The 21490-nt window shown below is 41.5% G+C and overlaps 2 long non-coding RNA genes across 3 annotated transcripts in view; one reads left to right on the top strand and one right to left on the bottom strand.

Annotated features, from left to right (window-relative positions):
- The window catches only part of LOC135909585 (uncharacterized), a 59537-nt gene that overhangs the window by 4412 nt on the left and 33635 nt on the right, over positions 1–21490 (top strand). Inside the window, exons 2-3 of the long non-coding RNA XR_010566747.2 lie at positions 12235–12487; positions 14714–14809. This is a non-coding gene — a long non-coding RNA (uncharacterized lncRNA). The remainder of the gene's footprint in view (positions 1–12234; positions 12488–14713; positions 14810–21490) is intronic.
- The window catches only part of LOC135909586 (uncharacterized), a 51461-nt gene that overhangs the window by 26187 nt on the left and 3784 nt on the right, over positions 1–21490 (bottom strand). For both annotated transcript variants that reach the window (XR_011507549.1, XR_010566748.2), the window contains exon 2: positions 10920–11077. This is a non-coding gene — a long non-coding RNA (uncharacterized lncRNA). The remainder of the gene's footprint in view (positions 1–10919; positions 11078–21490) is intronic.

Below are 21490 nucleotides of genomic sequence, written 5' to 3'. Positions count from 1 at the left end.
AAGCATAAAAAATCGGCATCTTGGCATGATGCTATTGATCGCAGTTACGGTGAGGTCGCTGTCGGTACACCAGCAATACCTTCGGTTCTCGAGCTTGTGAAAACCCATCTTTATTATCATACCTACAAATGCACGCATCTCTTCGATTGTTGTGTCTTTCCACCCTTTTAACTTTTCTTGTTTTGCAAACAAGTTGGTTTCACGCACAAGAATTTCCTCAGTTTCACCAAACAGTGCATCGAAAATCTGCAGAGGTGTGCACGTCTCGGGGAGCTGTGACGACGCTGGCGGAAATGACGAAAATTTCGGAATGCTTTTTTCATGTGGAAGAGAGCACATGCCCCAATCTTCATCATCACTTTCATGTTCTGCAACGCTATCGCTGCTCCAGTTGGCATCTGAGGAGTTGATGCAAGCTGCAATGCTGTCGTCTAGATCTTTCGATCGGGTAACTGCTGCTGGCTCATCAACATCGTCATCTTCTTCACTATCCGTCGAGTGGTCTATATCGTCAGGAAGTGGAAAAAACAGATCTAAAGCCTCTTCTGCAGTCAGACGTCCGGCCATCTGGAGGCAGAGAAAAGATAGGGACACTGGCCTGAGTTTCCATGCAAAGCCCGTAGGGAAATATGTTCCCACATGACAGGCCTGATTAACACCACATTTTTCTCACATGACAGCTTGAACAAGGCTTTAAAACACTATAATACGTTATAGGAGACTTCAAAATATCGATTGTATATAATTTACTTACTTCACTGGCAGCAGGGGACACAGCATCCGTAATTTGATCTCCTCGTGGCGATCGACGTGCGCCAGGGCACTCGGAACAAAAAAAAGGCGCCAAGTTCCAGAAAACGTGCAGTGGCACCTAGCGGGTCGCAAAAGAAACCATTCTTTTTTTTAGCTACGTTTCCAAGACCTTACACTGGAGGGCGCCACACTATTGTAAGCGAAGTCACATGCCTTCGGCAAGCATAAGCATTTGAATGAAGTGGGAAATATATTCCCTGCGGGCGCTTAAGCGTTAAACTTAAACGCCTGTTATACTTCTCTACTATTCATTCTGGATTCCACTACTGTCTACTTATCTGGGGCGCTACTTCTAAAGCCAACTTGGAAACTCTATTCCAAATGCAGAAAAAGTGTGTTCGTGTTATTGATAACCTATCGATGTACGAACATAACTCTGAGTACTTTCACCAGGACAGTTGCTTGAGCGACGCTAATCTATATAAACAAAAGTTTCCGAAAAAGAACATTTCGAATTCATGAGTAATCGTGAGAACTTTTTTCTATATATACTAATACCACAACTTGCACTTTAAGAGCTAGGAACTTCATTAAGGGAAAAACCAGAAAAAACTACGGCAATCACCTTTTACAGTGGCAGATGCCTAATTAACCTAATGATGAGCATGCTTTATTTTATATCATGCAAGATTCCTCAGCGATTTCAATATTCAGAAATAAATCAAAACTGTATTGTCCGACAATTGACACCTGTTTTTTCTAAATATTTTCTGTTTTTCGACTGATATGCAATTTTATCCGTTGCAACACTTTTGGTTCAAATTTGGCTTTTGGCCTTTCCGTATTCTGTACCTCCTTTATTTCTTCACTTGCATTATTTGTACCTATTGTGCTGCATTGATTTATTGTTTGTATATTTTTGTCATTCTTATATATACATGCATATATAAGTATGTATATAGGTGTGTATTATGTATATATACGTATAAATTTTTGTGCACGGATGTCTGCTATGCTCGTGGCGCCACTGGCCTAGTCAGGCGTGTAGAGTCTCGCCTTTTGCTCCGGCGCCATGACAATCTTGTATTGTCAAAATCATAATAAACTTCAAACGTTTAACGATAGAACATTATCTAGTGAGGCGAGACCAGCAGTGCTATTGGAGGAATTAGAGGTCAGTAAATGGTATATAATAGGGCTCAGAGAAGTTAGGAGGACGAAAAAAGCATATACAGTGCTCAAAAGTGAGCACGTCCTGTGCTACCGGGGCTTAGCGGAGAGACGAGAACTACAAGTCGGATTACTGTGTAATGAGGATATAGGTGGTAACATACAGGAATTCTATAGCATTAACGAGAGGGTGGCAGGTCTTGTTGTGAAACTTATTAACAGGTACAAATTGAAGGTCGCACAGGTCTACGCCCCTACATTCTGTTATGATGACCAGGAAGTCGAAAGCTTCTATAAAGACGTGAAGTCGGCGATGGGTAAAGCCAAAACAAAATACACTATGTTGATGGGCGACTTCAATGCGAAGGTAGGCAAGAAGCAGGCTGGAGACAAGTCAGTGGGGTAATATGGCATAGGTGCTTGGAATAGCAGGGGAGAGTTATTAGCAGAGTTTGCACGACAGAATAATATGCGGATAATGAATACCTTCTTCCGCAAGCGGGATAGCCGAAAGTGGACGTGGAGGAGCCCGAATGGCGTAACTAGAAATGAGGCGTAACTAGACTTTATACTCTGCGCTGACCCTGGCATCATACAAGATGTGGACGTGCTCTGCAAGGTGCGCTGCAGTGACCATAGGATGGTAAGAACTCCAATTAACTTAGACATGAGGAGGGAACGAAAGAAACTGGTACATATGAAGCCGATCAATGAGTTAGCGGTAAGAGTTAAAATTGAGGAATTGCAGATCGAGCTACCGAACATGTATTCGGCCTTAACTCAGGAAGAGAACCTTAGTGTTGAAGATATGAACGACAATCTTATGGGCATCATTGAGGAGTGTGCAACAGAAGTCCGTGGTAACTCCGTTAGACAGGATGCCAGTAAGCTATCGCAGGAGACGAAAGATCTGATCAAGAAACGCCAATGTACGAAAGCCTCTAACCCTACAGCTAGAATAGGACTGGCAGAACTTTCTAAGTTATTCAAGAAGTGTAAGACAGCTCACATAAGGAACAATAATATGGATAAAATTGAACATTCTCTCAGGAACGGAGGAAGCCTAAAAGCAGTGAAGAAGAAACAAGGAATAAGCAAGAATCAGATGTATGCGTTAGGAAACAAAATTGGCAATATCGTTACTAATAAGGATGACATCGTTCAATTTGCTGAGGAGTTCTATGGACATTTATGCAGTACCAGTAGCACCAACGACGATAATATGAAAGTGGATAGTCTAGAGGAATTTGAAATCCCACAAGTAACGCCGGAAGAAGTAAGGAAAGCCTTGGGAGCTATGCAAAGGGGGAAGACAGCTGGGGATGGCCAGGTAACAGCAGATTTGTTGAACGATGGTGGGAACATTTTTGTAGAGACTGGCCACCCTATATAACAATGCCTCATAACCTCGAGCGTGCCGGAATCTTGGAAGAACGCTAACATAATCCTAATCCATAAGAAAGAGGACGCCAAAGATTTCAAAAATAGTAGACCGATCAGCTTACTCTCCGTTGCCTACTAAGTATTTACTAAGGTTATCGCAAATAGAATCAGGAACACCTTAGATTTCTGTCAACCAAAGGGTAAGGCAGGATTCCGTAAGGCCTACTCAACAATAGGCCACATTCACATTATCAATCAGGTGATAGAGAAATCAGTGGAATATAACCAACCCTTAGATATGGCTTTCATTGATAACGAGAAAGCGTTGGATTCCGTCGAAACCTCAGCTGTCATGAAGGCATCACGGAATTAGGGGTTAGACGAGCCGTATCTAAAAATACTGAAAGATATCTATAGCGGCTCCACAGCCACCGTAGTCCTCCATAAAGAGAGCAACAAAATCCCAATAAAGAAAGGCGTCAGGCAGGGAGATACGATCGCTCCAATGCTATTCGCAGCGTGTTTACAGGACGTATTCAGACACCTGCATTGGGAAGAATTGGGGATAAGAGGTTGTGAAGAATACCTTAGTAACTTGCGATTCGCTGATGATATTGCTTTGCTTTTGCTTAGTAACTCAGGGGACCAATTGCAATGCATGCTCACTGACCTGGAGAGGCAAAGCAGAAGTGTGGGTCTAAAAATTAATCTGCAGAAAGCTAAAGTAATGGTTAACAGTCTCGGAAGAGTACAGTAGTTTACAATAGGGAGCGAGGCACTAGAAGTGGTAAGGGAATACATCTACTTAGGGCAGGTAGTGACGGCAGATTTGGATCATGAGGCCGAAATAATCAGAAGAATAAGAATAGGCTGGTGTGTGTTTGGCAGGCATTCTCAGGTCATGAACGGCAGGTTGCCATTATCCCTCTAGGGAAAAGTGTATAACAGCTGTGTCTTACCAGTACTCACGTACGGGGCAGAAACCTTGAGGCTTACCAAAAGGGTTCTACTTAAATGGAGGACGACCCAACGAGCTAGGAAAGAATGATAGGTGTAACGTTAAGGGATAAGAAAAGAGCAGATCTGGTGAGGGAACAAACGCGAGTTAATGACATCTTAGTTGAAATCAAGAAAAATAAATCGGCATGGGCAGGACATGTAATGAGAAGGGAAGATAACCAATGGTCATTAAGGGTTACATACTGGATTCCAATGAATGGAAGCGTAGCAGGGGGTGGCAGAATGTTAGGTGGGCGGACGAGATTAACAAGTTTGCAGGGGCAACACGGCCACAATTAGTACATGACCGGGTAGTTGGAGAAGTATGGGAGGGGCCTTTGCCCTGCAGTGGGTGTAACCAGGCTGATTATGATGATGATGATGGTGATAATGATGATGATGTGGTAAAAGAGAGATTCTGAAAAAAAATAGGGTCGTTCAAAAAGGAGCCGAGTAAAAGCGATAGATGAATGGTTTGGTTTCACTTGCGATCACTTCTCTCTCCCACATTTGGAAGAAGACACTCTAAGTAGGCATATTCACAGACCACACTGGAATTGGACGCTTTATCTATAAATACAAAAGCTGATTACATGATGGTGACAAATTACAGGCATATTTTCATGATTCCCCTTTTGTTCCTGAGCGTCTAACTGAGCGTATACCATGTAATAGAATCACCGTCATAAACGGTGATAAACCTCTAGGATTGGCGCAGTTCGGTCTTGCAAGACGTCCGAAGAATCTGTTCTTAATAGCAAAAAAAGAGGGGACCTTTCGGGAAACAGAGAAAAAAATGTTCACTCTATCCGCGCAAGCGTATACTAAATGTTGGAGTGTCCCACTAGTAACAATTCAGTGTGGGCGTAGCTGTATATTGCAAGAAGAACGCAGTATACAGTTAAACATGCATATGGAGTGGCCCAAGTATTTATTTTTCGGCGAATGTTGTTTTACTGCATTTTATTGGCATTGCGAATATGGACTGGTCCAATATTATATTTTACATGGGCGACAGAAGTGTATTCTTTGCAGGCCCTGATCTATGTATAGATGTGAACTTTAAAAAGAAGGTAACAAGTGGATGCAAAATTGACCTTCGAGTTATATTCAAATAATGTTTTTTTCATAATTAGAAAACAATGTACTTGTATTTAAAGGCTAAACTCTAACACTGAGCGGGGATTCCCTGTCGAATTTGAAGAGCTTTTTCCAACGCTCAATAAATATTGGCTTTGTCGGTGCCCTACTTCAAGAAAATTGCACGTGATCTACTCATGTTCTGTCATTCAGTTGACATTTAGGAGAATCGATTGGAGCAATAAATTTGTTATTGGGCGACAAAGAAATCGAAAGGAAAACAATTCTGTAATTCACTCACGTTTCATCCGATTCTGTGTCCTATGTTATTCAACAACACAGACTAACCTTAACTGCTGCTATTCTTTGCTAAAACGAGCAATTAGAGCCATGATAAATTTTTCTCTCACGGAAGGCACTAAGCCTTACTCTGGATTACATAAATTACTGGAGCTCGACACCTCAGATACAAACTAAAATCGACATTTTTCATGAGTATAAAAAAAGGTTTTTTTTTGACACTAAGTATCCTATTGAGACGTGAGCCTGCACGCCTATAGGACAATCACTCTATAACGTTGTTTAGATATTAACTATGTTGATGAAGAATTGATTGGAGTAAGTAATGTCACAAACACCACATCACCTCTATGTAAGGCAATCTGACTTACAAAACCCTATATATTATGCAGAACGCCTCTCCCAATGATGTGCATGACAATGAAACAATGTATTGACAGTTGAGATTGCTGAAACGATATATATTAAACATATGTAGTGGTTATTTGGATAGTTGCTGTTTGACGGGTATGCTAGATACTCCAATGTCTTCGCACTTTGGAATGAAACTCTCTTGCCGAGGTCGCTTATTACCGTTCAGGCATGGCAACGTCTGTATGACGCTGACGCTGGGATGGTAGAAATATGAAGAACGAATGACATCGATGGAGCAACAAGACGGCGTAGTGACGACTGCTTTGCGGCAATGACATGAAGATTAATAAATAATGATGATGGCATAGTGACGACAAGGCAACGACGATGGCATGGCGAGAAGGAGATGATGATTGCGTGAGTACAACAGTACGATAAAAACCGGTTGAAAAAGCGCAAATGGCCACGACAGCACGACCAGGATGGCATCACAGCGACGGTATGATAACGGGTGCATGGCGACTGTGAGACGACGATGGCCTGACGACGACGGCATGACCAGTGTCAGCTGGCAAAGCAGGAATGACGGCAATGCAATGACCCGACGGCATCGCATCCACGACGACCTCTTAAACCTATTAAACTTAACCTATTAAACTTTGCTATTACATAACTTGGGTGCCTCAGCCGCGGTAGATGGCGTGACAATGATAGCATGCCGAGAATAAAATCATGAGGGTGGAATGACAAAAATCCATGAACATGACAGCATCTCGACCAGGAGCACATACCTCTACAGCACCCCAGATGGTAGACAACTTAAGGCATTGGGTTGGCGTAAGGGGATAGATAGATAGATAGATAGATAGATAGATAGATAGATAGATAGATAGATAGATAGATAGATAGATAGATAGATAGATAGATAGATAGATAGATAGATAGATAGATAGATAGATAGATAGATAGGCAGGCAGGCAGGCAGGCAGGCAGGCAGGCAGGCAGGCAGGCAGGCAGGCAGGCAAGCAGCAACACCATTGAAAAGCTCAAGCAGGCTACGAAACACGCACACGACCACCATTTTATTGCAACATTCCCAAGCTTTTTGAAAAGTAATCCAAAACGATTTTGGAATCACTTTCGTAACCATAAAACGACTACATCTGGAATGTCCCTAGAAGATAAGATTAATACTGCTGATGCACAAAACAATTTCTTCTTTTGAATTTTTACTAAAGGCAAGGGCATCTGCCCCGACTCGTGCGTATCGTCCCATGTAAATATTGAACTGCTCAGAATTACTGATGGTGTGATTCTTAATGTTCTCCTGATCCTAGATCCTAAAACCTCATGCGGACCAGACGATATTCCGCACGAGTTTTTAAAAAGATGCGCAATGGTGTATCAAATACCTTTGAGTCACTTTTGTCGAATCTGTTCCTCATCCTAGAAACTGGCCAAGATTATATCTATTCATAAATCAGGGGGCATTGCTTCACCCTCCAACTGTAGACCAATTTCTCTTGCAAGCACATCATGCAAAATTGTCGAACATATGATTTTGAAGCACATAACCACTTTTATTGAGCACGATGTTATGCTATCACCTAATCAGCATGGATTTCGACATGCACTTTCAACAGTTACTCAACTAACTGAGGTTGTACACGATATAGCACTTAGTATTAGCATCTGTAGCCAGACAGATACTGTAATGCTACATTTCGCAAAGTCATTCAAATGTGTATCACACAATAAATTACTAGCTGAACTAAAAACTGTTATCGTGGAGAGGGAATTACTCTCTTGGTTGACATATTTTTTGTCAGATCATTCGCAGTTTGCAGTTTTCGACCAAGTGCCATCTAAAACAGTTCGCGTTACGTCGCAACTTCGTGAGGTATCCATCCTAGGTTCGCTGTTTATTCTACTATTCATCAATGGCATAACAACTGGCAATAATTGTTGTATTAAACTGTTGGCAGACAACTGCATTCATTACAAAAACATTAACAGCCCCGAAGATCAGTTTCGTTAAGTAGCTCGCCTAAACAAATAACCGAATGTTGCAACACCTGGCAAATGACAATAAACACGCACAAATTCGTTTGTGTGAGCGTAACAAGGAAAAAATAGCCATCATGCTTTTCCCATTCTGTAAATGGCATACCGTTAACAAAAGTGAGACAACATATCTAGGTGTCACCCCATCTTCTGACCTGAGGTGGGACTATCATAATAATGATATCACATCTGCTGCTGTGCGAAAACTTTGCTTCATCAGGAGACGCTTACCACCCACACCAGTACCTACTAAGCTCCTCGTCTACACAACATTCGCAAGCCCAATTTTATAATACGCGGACGCACTTTGGTTCCACAATCAGTCACTGAAATCACAAAACTTGAGGCTATTCAACGCAAAGTGCTACGGATTATTCATAACAAATATAAGCGCACCGATTTACCAGCATTGCTTCCAGCTTCATCTTGCCTTACGAGATCATTAAGAGCAAAACAAAGCACACCTTAATTTTTTGTTTCAATTATGACACAATCACTACAAAATTGGACTGCGAAAATACGTAACCTACTCGCAATCAGGACCATCGCGGCACAAACACCCATGCGCACTAACCGAGTATGCATGCCATGTTGACACGTTGAAGAATTCTTTTTTCCTCGAAATATTAGCGAATGGAATCGCCAGGGTCATGATCCTACTAGTAATAATTCATTATCTTCATTTTTGTCACAGATAGAGCATTTGATGAATCCAGAGCAGCGATGTATTAGTTATGTCTGCCAACCTTTGATAAACCTGAATAATGTATTTCTGACAACCTTTGATTATTTTTGATCTATATTAATGACCTACCGCATAACATCTCATGCATGCGCTTATTTGCGGATGATTGTATCATATATCGCACAATTAGAGATGTCGAAGACCACGTCACTTTGCAAAATGACCTTAACATTATTTCCCATTGGTGCAAAACTGGTTTATGTCCCTTAACCTATCCAAATGCAGGCTCATAACATTCAGTCGCAAACGCAATAATTCTAACTTTACATATGTCTTGGATACTTTACCTGTATCCTAAGTTCCATCATATAAGTACCTAGGCGTGCATCTAACACATGGTCTTTCCTGGGCCTTGTACATCACGACCATTTGCGCCAAGGCTTCCAGAACTTTGGGTTACTTACGTCGTAATTTACCAAACTGCCCGAACAATGTCCGTAAACTTGCCTACCTAACATACATCCATCCTCAGCTAGAGTTCGTATCATCAATCTTGTCTCCTCATCAAAAATATCTAATTTCCATGAGAGAAGCGATACAAAACCATGCTGCTCGTTTCATCTCTCGAAAATACAGCCGTCATCTCAGTATAACTCAAATAAAAACTGATAATACTCTCGAATCTTTAGACACCCGTCGTTCTGTCGCTATCGTTTGTTTGCTACAGAAGTGTATAAACTTCGCTTATCTTTCACCTTCACCCCTAGAATCCCCCATGCGCATGCCCAATCGATTAAACAAACATCCCTCTTTCAAACGCATCTACGGCCACACGCAAGCATTCAACTCATGGACAGTGCCCAGAGCAGTAACATTATGGAATGATCTTAACAACGAAATCTTTTTATAACCGATCACGCATCGTTGCGCAACCAAGTGCATCAATTTTGTACATCCTAAACACTGTAACTATGTCTCGTTGTGATTACGTGGGAGTGTATTGTCGCAATTCTTCTTTTTTTTAACGTACCAGTTTTGCCGTGCGCTTCTTACCTGCCCATTGAACAGGCTGTCTCCCCCCTTGTGTATCTTACATTCTTGCGTTATCGTGCCTTTGCAAACAACAACCTTTTTGTAACTACAGTGCACTCGTGTCATGTTCACCTTTCTTTTATTTATTTAACCCAATTGTATTGTTTAATCTGCGTTGCTTCTCTTAAATTTGTATTTGATTCAATCACCCCCCTCACTCAATGCTCCTGTCGGAACCTGTGAGGAAACCTGAATAAATAAAAATATAAAAATATAACTTTTACAACTTGCCATGTATGCGAAGTTCACTGCTTGTAAAGTTGGGCCTGGTATTGTCAAGGACGTATTCTTATATATCTTCCCGGCGGCCAATTTAACTCTTTTGCCTACCTATATTCGATGTTGCGCTAATTTTGTGATATCCTTCTATGGTATTGCAATGAGACCGGCAGTATTGTAAATAACGGGAACCGAAATAAATAAGTAAATAAGGATTGCGAAATATGAGGTGTTCTTTCTAGGCCCAATATCCCACCAGCGAGAAGTCGGAAATTGAGCGTAATTATCAATTCTCTACATTCCAAATTTCACTTCTAAAAGTTCGATATTTAGTAGGCAGTAAAATTCTGCTATTCATGCGAATAATAGACAGGGTACATTTAGAATGTAGAAACAGTCAGAATACCTTTATTTTCAAACAGACCTAGCACATTACGAGGAAATGAATTGCCATCGGTTTTGAGATTTTTTTATGTGTTCGTTATGCGATACTGGAGCTTATTGAGTGCGGAATGTTAATATCTTTGTAGACACATCTCAGGCACCAAACTTCAAAATAGATTTCAGCCTTTCTTTTAAAGCTGCATAGCCTACTCTGTAGTATTTTCTTAGTTTACAACATGCTTTAAGAAATATCAAGCTGATACAGTTGCTGAACAATTCCTGTTATTTCTATTAGGGAGTAGTGCGCCATAATATGACCTCTTCCTTTCGAATTCGTTGTTTAGATACTAAATAATTGTAACTAATAATGTTTCAAATACGCATTTAAAACACCAGAACTCTGGTGGATTTCTAGTATTCACATACAGGTACGTACATTGACAGACGTCCCTCTTGCAATGGGCCTATTATTAGGTGCTATGGTTACAGTTCAGTAAGAGCCATAATATTCGCGCAGAAAGTAGAAGATCTACTCATACAAACAATATATTCTCAATAATGATATGCATCCTTGGCGTCTTCGCAGAGCAGTGGCTGTAAAAAAATTAAAAGTGAGCAAAATAAATACTAGCCTGTTTTGTCTGCATGTGCACTTAAGATGTCCTACTAATTGTGTGGTATCAGATATTTCCTGTTTTAGATTCAGTACCGTTTCGCCCGTTAGAAAACAAAGACATGAGCTTTCATGCTATGCTTTTTATCCTGTATGTGGCGCGTACGCCATGATTTTCTTCTTCTCCTTGTAATTAGCACATAGCAAAAGGCTAGCGAACTCCATTTAAACTTCATCAAAGCATCTGTTTGTGAAAGAACGCATGTGGTCAGCCCTTAAAAACTGTGGTTCTTTAGCATATTAGTCAACTGCCAGCTATTTGAAAGCAGCAAAGGAGCACGTGAGATGCATTCGATTCATGATTGTTTTGAATGCTGAAATAAAAGAGTGTTCAGTTAGAGTGATGTGGATTTGGTATCAAACTCGAAATTGGATAAAGTAAACGTACAATTGCGATAGCTGTTGGAGGAAGCTCAAAGCAATGGAGACGCAATAATAAGATTTTCTTTCCAATACTATACAAGCAATATATAACACAAGGTATATAATGGAATGTACATGTTGAGTTGTCGTAAACGAAAACATAAGTAGGGGTAAAATAATCGGTAAATCACCGCAAGTGTAATGTACAAATTCGAGTTCTTTCCTTTGCACCAGGTTCTTTGTTCACCTATGTTCTGTTTCATCTTACTCATTAATTTCACACTTCAACTTTCCGCAACAATTATTCTCGACTTTGACCTCTCGGCCTTCATTTCGAGTTTTTTTTTTCATGTGGCTGAATCTAATACCACATCGAGAACCACGGCAGAACTATTCTTCGCGCAGAAGGCCACTTGCTAGAAATTCCATAGAACAGTTGAAATAGCGGAACTATATATAGGCTGCAAAATACTATGTGGTGCCCCTGAACCTGTCAGTAAAACTTCCTTTTCTTTAGGCATTGTAAGAAACGCAGGAGTGCAGGAGACTATAGGTGAGAAATGTTTTGGCAGCATAATGCATAGTGAGCTGATTTTACATATCAAACGGAGAAACTTCGCCGCATCGCGGCGACATCGCGGCGAAGTCCTTCCATTAAATCCTTCCATTTACATTAAATGGCCCGATTTTGTCTGTTTCTGTTGTTCCTGTGTAGGTTATTTATACGGGTCATCATGTTTATAACAATTGGAAGCATATGTGGTCTTCTGTTGCTCATTCTGGCCCTGACTCCGGCGTCGTTGCAAAGCAGCAAGCATGAAAACGATGAAACAAACGGCTGGAAAGAAGTCAAGGGTGGTGCAGGCAAGCCGCATTATGCTAAGATGGCAGATTTCGCAGTTCGGCATTATACAACTGCCGTGGAATACTACCTTGCCGTCAACAAGCTGCAGAAGGTGCAACAAAAGGTGGGGGCTGAACCTTCGTCACAATTTTGCATAGTACTTTTCAGCAAGTTGCATACTCCATCAGCGCGATGTCCAGTACAAATACTGGATGCTCTAAATCCAGTGCTTGCAACTCTCGAGTAAGCCCCATAGCTCACCCGCCGCCTCCTATTCGCGCAACGACCGCTGGCCCTTTGGTCGTCCCAGATGTGATCAACGCAGCTATGCAACTCCACTTTTGTGTCACGGCGCTTCACTGTGCCCATAGTCATCACTTCCTTTCTCTTTTCTTCTTTCTATTCCGCCTTTTCCTCACGCCTAGTGTAGGGTAGAAAAGTGGACGCTCGCCTGATTGACCTTCCTGCCTTTCCTCGCTTTGCTATCTCTCTATCTCTCCCTCATCAATCAAAATTATTTTAGTGCTTGCTACTCAGCGTAAACTTTTTAAATATATTTTTGTGGCTTAGCTTTATATCAAAGAAACATAGCTGCTTTACATAACCTCAAAGCTAAAACTTGGGCGCTATAACGTAAAGCTACTAAAACTGATGCTATTTAAGTTCTGCAGTGAGCCTTCCGTGGCTGGTCATATATTTTTCGGGCTACTCCCCTTTGTCCTGCGACATGAAACGTTTCGGAAACCGCGAGAACTCCCCATCAGATAAGATGTAGGCACAGTTATTATGAAAGATTAGAGCAAAAAAATGAAAACTATTATTATTTCTGAATAGACGCCTTTCATCCATTGCTTTCCGCTAATAGCCTAAAGCTGTCACACTTGCACCGACTTCTCCTTTCGGCCACGTGACGTCACAAAACCGCTATTAGTCACCACGGCAAAGTGACGTTTTTCATGATTTTCTTCGGAATAGTGGGATACAGGTCCCGCTCTCAAATGAATAGATGTCTGCTCATTTATCGCTCTGATATTACTGCATACTCGGAGCTGCCGAAGAGAACAAATTTGTTTGCTGTAAATTTTTGTTACGTGGCTGTATAAGGTTGTTCTGTTATGGAGATAACAATATGGGCTAATAATGTAGACGATGATAACATCACCGAGCCCTTTCAGCACGTGTACGACATACCTCTGTAAATTCTTCCTTAAGGGACCAATTTCGCGGCGTTTTGAAGGTATACTGTGAGCATCTCATTGGTCGGCAGCTTTCATGCCCGTCGATTAAAGCAAAGTTATCATGATCAGAGATGGCTCATACCCCTAAGCAAGCAAAAATTCAGCCTCATTCCCCTCGTAGTGCAGAGGTTACAAGCATTCAGGAAAATGAAAAGAACAATGCATACATTCTTTGAAATTACGCACCAAATGTAGCAAACAGCATAGGCTTCAATAAAAGAAAGCTCAAAGCAAGCAAATGTCATCAACAGAGGCTCTTACCCCTGTAAGCAAGCAAAAATGGAATGGCTCGTGCACCCGTAAGCAATAGCTCATAACCCCGAAGCATGAAAAAAATTCAAAGGCTCAGACCCCCTTAAGGCAGAGGCTACAAGCGCTCAGCAAAGTGAAGTCAACACTGCATACATTCATTGGAATTACCCATACAGCACACAGAACAGCATACTTTTCAATAAAGAATAAGTTCGAAACAAGCATCGAGGCCATCAACAAAGCATTAAATGCCGCCTTCAGCAGTTGTATTGATGTATTTGCAATAGTTTCGATAGACATCTACTTTCGAGACGCATGATGGCGAGTCGCTTCTTTAAATGCGTAAGCATTTCTATACGTACCTAACGAGAGAGAGATTGAAAGAGAAAACATTTATTTGAACCATCGAGGTCGTTGTTCAAGGGGTTGAATGGAAGGCGTCCTCATCCCTGGACTGCATTTGCCTTGGTTGCTCAAGGAACTTGCTGGATGAGCGCTTCTTGGCCCGCCAAGATATCACCGGTCAGCTGTACTTCTCACCGCTCAACTGACGTACTATGTGTCTATGAGTGTTGAGGTTTGCCCCTGCACCTTTAGGAGATCTTGAAGAGTGTAGGACATATGTCGCCCAACCCAAGGAGAAATTTGTCCGTCAATAACGTAAGACTAATGCAGGGGCTCATACGCCCGTAAGCAAGCAAGAAATACAATGGCTCAAATCCACGTAAAGCAGAGGATGCCTATGCCGAATAACTACCTATGCCGAATAATGCACTATCAAATTAATTAGGATGCTGCACTTGTGACCGAATAATTAGCAGGCGCTCTATATAAACATTTCTATTTCTACTTCAATCCAGGGTCATCACTACAAGCTCACATTCTTGTATACCCCGACGCGCTGCCTAGTGACAAAAGTTTTCGAACCTGAACTTTGTGTGGCAACAAGCGCAAAGGTAAGAAAGAAAGAGTGGCCTTATTTATAAAGGTATGACTTAGCATTCATGTATGTTCTCTACTAGCCCACAAAAATAGGAGAAAAAGGTCAACGGAAATGTATTCCATAGACACTGTCCATGAATATGCTTCTCCCAACAGTGAATATTATCAACACAAGTACGGCAAATGGCCGCAAGGGCATGCTATCTACATCTCCAAAATATGTATGGACCCTTGCATATTATTGTATGTGACCTGCAGTTATCAAGTAGCGTGCATAAATAGGTGAAAACACATCCTGGAATTATGGAACGGTTAGATTTCGAACGAGTTCCCATTAAGGAACGCCATCAGCCGTCGCCTGGCTGTCATCATTCCTGGTGGGCATGACCACAATTTTGTTGCCGTCGCAGAGGTTGTCAATCATTTGCACAGCGAACTAGTCGGCTGCAACTAGTGGGTCCAAGGAGAATTGGTTCGCTCAAGGCTCACGTTTGCACCTATAAACATTTTGACCAATCATGCAGGATCTCTAGATTGAAATAATATTTTCACACGATCGGCAACATCATTCTTGCTACCATATTATCTCTGCGCGTCTTATTGTGCTGCAGCTAGTGCAGCATAGTGGAAATGTATTGGTTAATAAACGCTCCTCGTTACGTTTAGAGCCAGCCTCCTTAGGTCTCATACCGGACGTCCCTCCTTGGTTGCAAAATGAGACTAATTACCACTTACGATGTGTACCGGCTACTTCCCTTGCTTGTTTCCAAGCCTTTCACTGCCTATAACAATATATGATTGACAAACTCTGGGACAGTGGACAACTTCTACAATTTTATGTGGGAATCAGTGGCAGTCTGAACTATTGTTTTCATGAGACCAATACCGAGGCCTCATTTGCTGCCCATAAGCAATGTACAGGCAATTTAACAAATGACCGAAACAAAACTAGCTTACAACATATTTTACAACATGTACATTTGTTTAGAATTTCTATGCATTGCTACACAAGCATTCGTGCTGCTTTCCTACACTCTGATCGTAGCTTGAACCTGCGTTTACGAAATCTTGTCTTTGTTTTTCTCTACGGAAGTCTTTCCGAAATTATGTCTAACAGGCGATCCCAAACCCACTTGCGGTTGCCTCCCAGAACTGTACTGCACGCCTGTTACATTTGATAAACTTGGGCTTTCAGCACTACATAACAGCTATACATTTTTGTGCACTTTTATTAAGCTTTAATTGACAAAATCTCGTTATATTTTAAAAATATACCCTTACGAACGTTATACATACGTGTACTTCGGATTAAATGCTGTGTCTGAGCTGGCGCCTCACCGAAAAAATTCACACTACCATAAGTGTTCTCCAACATCATGGCTAAGTCCCACGTGCTTTTCTAAACCAAAGGGTCATCTAAGCTGCATAGTGCGCTGGACTATCAAATGAGGCACACGACACATTTTGCTTTGTCTTACTAACACCTTTCAGCATGACACGCCGAATAAATACCGCGTAACACGTTTTTATGTAGTTTACGGTCGTCTGAGTGGCGCAAAAAGCCAGATGAGTGTCAGATTCACCATCCTGGCAAGGCGTTTATTCGAGTTTAAGAGCCTCCTGTATCCCATTGCACTGGAATTTTCTCAAAGTAGCGTTGTTCTCGTAAATACGAAGCAGAAATATGTGTTGAATAATCCCTGTACTAATTTATTAGCAATATATTTGCCCTTCTCAAAGCGTACTTCATCTGTCAAACACAAAGTGATTTTGCTCGGTAAACAGAACAGTAGTTCATTAAAGCGTATTTAACAAGGCACAACCTTATAGCATTACCATGATGTAGTTTAGGCGCCGTTCAAGATTATTTATTACCGAAAAAGAACGCTGATCAATATTATCTACTGGTATTTATTTTTTCTAGATGATTATAAATCCTTGTCAATAATTTCTATCGTGATTTACTTCCATCATGGCGCAATATGTCAGTACTGATTCTACAAGCAATATGCATGTCAGTGTTATCTATTCCCAGAGTAACAAGCAGCTGCCCGCTTTGTTGAGCCTACTATCGGTGTTTTGTTCCCGACCTCCTTGCACATGCCTAATAATCATGTCCCATAAAGAAAACAAATCACTCAAGCGCCTCTCTATACCAGGAATACGCAACCTAAAATTGAACGCAGTCATCACAACTCTGCTAATCATGCGTAGTCCACACAGGTTTTGGAAATACTTTCGCCCGCGTTTAGGTGTGTCACCCGAACGGTCTCTAGAAGAGAAAACAGCTCGAGCAAACACATTCAACAACTTTTTCTTCTCGGTTTTCACTTCAGACAATGGCTTACTTCCCTCCCTACCCTGCCCACCTAGATCCATTCATTCATTAAGCATTACCAATGCCGGTATTCTTAATGTCTTGCTTAATATCGGCATCAAGAAAGCTAACGGGCCAGAGGATATCCCGAACGAATTTCTAAAAATGGATGCAGAATGGTGTAGCCAATACCTTGCCATTATATACCGCGAATCACTCGAGTCCGCACAACTACCAGATGACTGGAAAAAAGCGAAGGTGATTCCAATACATAAATCCGGCGACAGCAATGAACCTTCCAACTACAGGCCAATCTCACTTATCAGCACATCTTGTAAAATATTGGAACATATTATCTTCAAACACATCACTATATTTCTCGAGCAAGAACATATATTAATGCCTCAACAACACGGCTTTAGAAGTGGCCTCTCAACGGTCACACAATTAACCGAAGTGGTGCATGACCTTGCGCTGACAGAAGCCAGACAGACATGAACCTCCTCGACTTCAGTAAAGCGTTTGATTGTGTAAGCCATGTAAAATTAGTTGCAATACTGGAGGCTGCAGTCAGAGGTGGTCAAATTACTGCACGGATAAAAAACTTCTTATCACATCGAACCCAATATGTTATTGTAGATAACACCCCTTCACGGTCTGTAGTTGTCACCTCCGGTGTTCCCCAAGGGTCAGTACTGGGCCCATTGCTATTTTTGATCATTATTAACGACATTGCTGCTAACATTGAATGTGACATTAGGCTCTTCGCGGATGATTGTATTATTTATAAATAAATTGTCAGTTACGCAGACTACGTATTATTTAACAGAGCACTAGATTTGGTGTCCAATTGGTGTAAAGAGTGGCAAATGTCAATTAACACCACTAAATCTGCATGCATGTCCTTTACAACAAAAAAGAAGCCTTCAGAATTTTCTTACGCCCTCGGTGGCACTTGCCTGAATAAAGTAAATAACCACAAATACCTAGGTTTGACATTCTCTTCTACCCTTTCATGGAACTTACATATTGATAATATTACCTCAGTCGCATTACGCAAACTTTTTTTCCTTAGACGATGTTTACGCCTTGCACCGAAACACACCAGACTACTAGCATATACAACTTTTGTTCGCCCCGTCTTAGAACTGGTTTCCACACACATCAACTAACATATCAAAACTAGAAAAGGTGCAAAGAAAAGCTGCGAGGATCATTTTCAACAAATACAGTCCCTATGACTCCCCTACAAACCTCTGAGCTGATGCAGGTCTTAAAACACTATCTGTTAGGGCCAGACACGCCCGCTTCAAACTCATCTACCAACTAATGCACGACAGTTATAAGATAGACCAAACTAAGTACGTTACTTTGTCTACATCACGGCTGTCGCAAAAAAATCACCCATTTACACTAAACCAGCACAGTATTCGCAATGACACGTTTAAGTTTTCACTTTTCCCACGTGCGATCAGACAATGGAATCTCCTCCACTCAGACATAGTTTCCTCTCCGTCACTTTCATCATTCATCAACCTACTGGAGACATCAAACAGAGAAGACGCCACTTAACACACCCACATATCTATATCTTAACCCACATATCTGTAATACTTATTTCTGTGCGTGGAATTTATGCATTTCAAACGCCAAACTCGCTGCTTCTGCGCGGTTATCTGTTACCTGTATAAGTTCTCTAATCTTACAAGTGTAATTCATTCGCTATTTTTTACATAAATATAGTAATACAATATTTGTTATACATTACATTGTTACATTACATTACATTACAATTGTTAATTACATTACAATACATTGTTATATTGTTATGGCCATATTGTTATACCAACCAAAAGTATTGTATTATTGTTGATTTCTGCAGTAGTTAAGGAAGCGTTTTCCCTTTTTTTTAATGTACCATGTAACGTGACCTGTTTGTTTCTTTCTGTAAAATTGTGCCCACCTGCTTTGGTCTCAACTGAGACTGGCAGTATTGCAAAAAAAAAAACAAATAAAAAGTAACATGTGTGAGAAATCTCATTTCATCGGTCCGTACAAACTTCAGCAGAAAAATTCTCCCATTAATTATCATGTGGCGAAAGTTGTTCCCTCAAGGGACCGCCGATGTCGCGGTACCAACTGCCCGCAATCTTAGTGCTGTTTCAGCAAAGAATTTACAAAATCACAAAGAGACACACACGGGACAGGCGCTAAATAGCGCCTGTCCCGTTCGTGTCTTTTTGTAGTTCTTTTGTAAATGCTCCACTTCAACGGTATTATGTATGGCTTACGAATTAGCCTGAACGAACGCTTTGCTTTGTCTACATTCCTCGAAAAAACCTTTCAGCGCATGTGAAGCAGCAATTACGGCGGCATTTTTTTTTAGTCTCCATTAGCCCACATGAAGACCCCAGGCACAATCCGCGCTTATGATGCGGGCACATAGGCGAATAAGAAGAATGGCACATGTGCAGCGCTCATATTATGCAGATAATGACGAAATAGACATTAAATGTCCTTAACTACAAGAATAACCGCACTATCGATCTTTGGCACATCTATGCCCGTTGCCCTCCTGCTGATTGACGCTTGTAGGCATAGCGAACATGAATTATTTATATTCCAGCAGCAGGGTGACTGAACCCATGACGTCTTGGTAGGACTCAAAATTTCATAATGTGGCAGTCGGTTAAGCCAGAGAAAGATACGACTTCATTATATGACTTCATTTCACTCGATTCCTATGTACTGCGTGATGGCCGATTTTCATCCTGTGCGATGTAGTGTTTACCTGTTTTGTCACAAGTCATGCGTTATCTCCAAATGTGCTTTTATTGGCACAACCGCATTACACAACCTCCATCTGCAAACGGCGCTGGTTCAAATCCATTGTATGGATTCATTGTTTAGGTAGGCTCGCTCCGATCGTCCGTTATGAGTGCCCTTAAAAACAAACCTCTCACAAAGGCATCGTTCAATGTAGCAAGCATTCATTACGATGGCTGAATAAGCTAAAACTAATTCAGTTAGACGTACCTCATAGTCACTTGCGCTAACCTATTAAATGGCCAAGGCGATTGCAGTGTTAAACAGTTGAGCCGTCTGTATTACTTTTTAGAGGGAAGGTTTCTTGGCCTACTTTTTGCTGAATAGCCACCTTGTCGTCCTCGTGGTGGTAGTTGTCGACTGTCATGCTGACTAGAAGCTATCGCTCTGCAGCGACAATACAATCTCTGTCGGAGACACGATTCATTTCGCGAAATGTCGCGTTACTCTTGAAAACAGGGCAGTGGGCTCGTCTGGGTATATGGCTTGCAGGCTATCTAGGAGTGAGTTAAGCTCGCTATCTTCGCCCACTGCCAAGAATGCTTTCGGTCCTCTCTATGAAAGCGCTTGGTGCCGAGCCACTCGAATGTCGCGAAGGTGACATCATCACCAAATTCATCGCTGCAGAATATCTTTTTTAACAGAACGGCGCGTATTTCGACAGAGACAAGGAGGGAGACGCGACAGGGACGAGCGCTGACTTACAACTGAAGTTTATTGCTTGGAACAAAGAACATATAACAGCTCCAAACGACAGGAGAACGCAAAAACATTTATAGATTCACAGTCAATCATAGGTGCCACGCTGAAAAGAGAGATAACAGTAATTATCATCTCCACCCGCTAAGAATGCCACTTCTTTGGACGAAATCGATAAGAAGGGGCTTCTGACACATGCGTCTTTTGACGAGTCGATGTGCGCTGCTTCCATGATTTCACGCTTTAGATGGTTATGATGTTTACTTAGGACCTGTGTTCGAGCGAAGTCAGGGTGCCAAGCATTGCTGTCGCAGTCCTTACAGTGGATGCCAAGATTCCCTTTTACAGTATTATGCGCATTGTTGTTGTGCTCCTTCAGGCATTCATTAGGGCATCTCCCCGTTTGACCAACATAAAGCCTACCACATTACAAGGGAATGGCGTAGACAACACCCCCTTTACAAGAGACGAATTAATTTTCATGTTTGAAGTTGCCATCACTTCGCACGAAGTCGGCACTAACCATTTTACACATATTCCCTAGCTTATCCGTAGCCGAGAAAAGACTTTGACACATACTCTGCTAGCTATATTTTTTTTTACTCAGTGGGAGGCATGATGAATATAAGGCACTATAGTGTTTTCTTTTTCTAATTCCTTTCGGGTCATTGAATCTACCCGTTGTACTTTCCCGTTTTCGCTCAAACTATTGAGGATAGTTTGTGACAGTGACACTAGCAGCTCCTTGGGATAACTAGCCTTTACAAGACGATCAATTTGATGATTGAATCTATCTTGCGTGGAATGCATGCAATATTTGTTAATCGCGTCGTGATAGCCTGCTTTGGCCACG

Source organism: Dermacentor albipictus, chromosome 7 (genome assembly GCF_038994185.2).
Source record: "Dermacentor albipictus isolate Rhodes 1998 colony chromosome 7, USDA_Dalb.pri_finalv2, whole genome shotgun sequence".
Lineage (NCBI taxonomy): Eukaryota > Metazoa > Arthropoda > Arachnida > Ixodida > Ixodidae > Dermacentor > Dermacentor albipictus.
The sequence above is the reverse complement of the archived record's forward strand: the minus strand, read 5'-3'. Positions and strand labels throughout refer to the sequence as shown.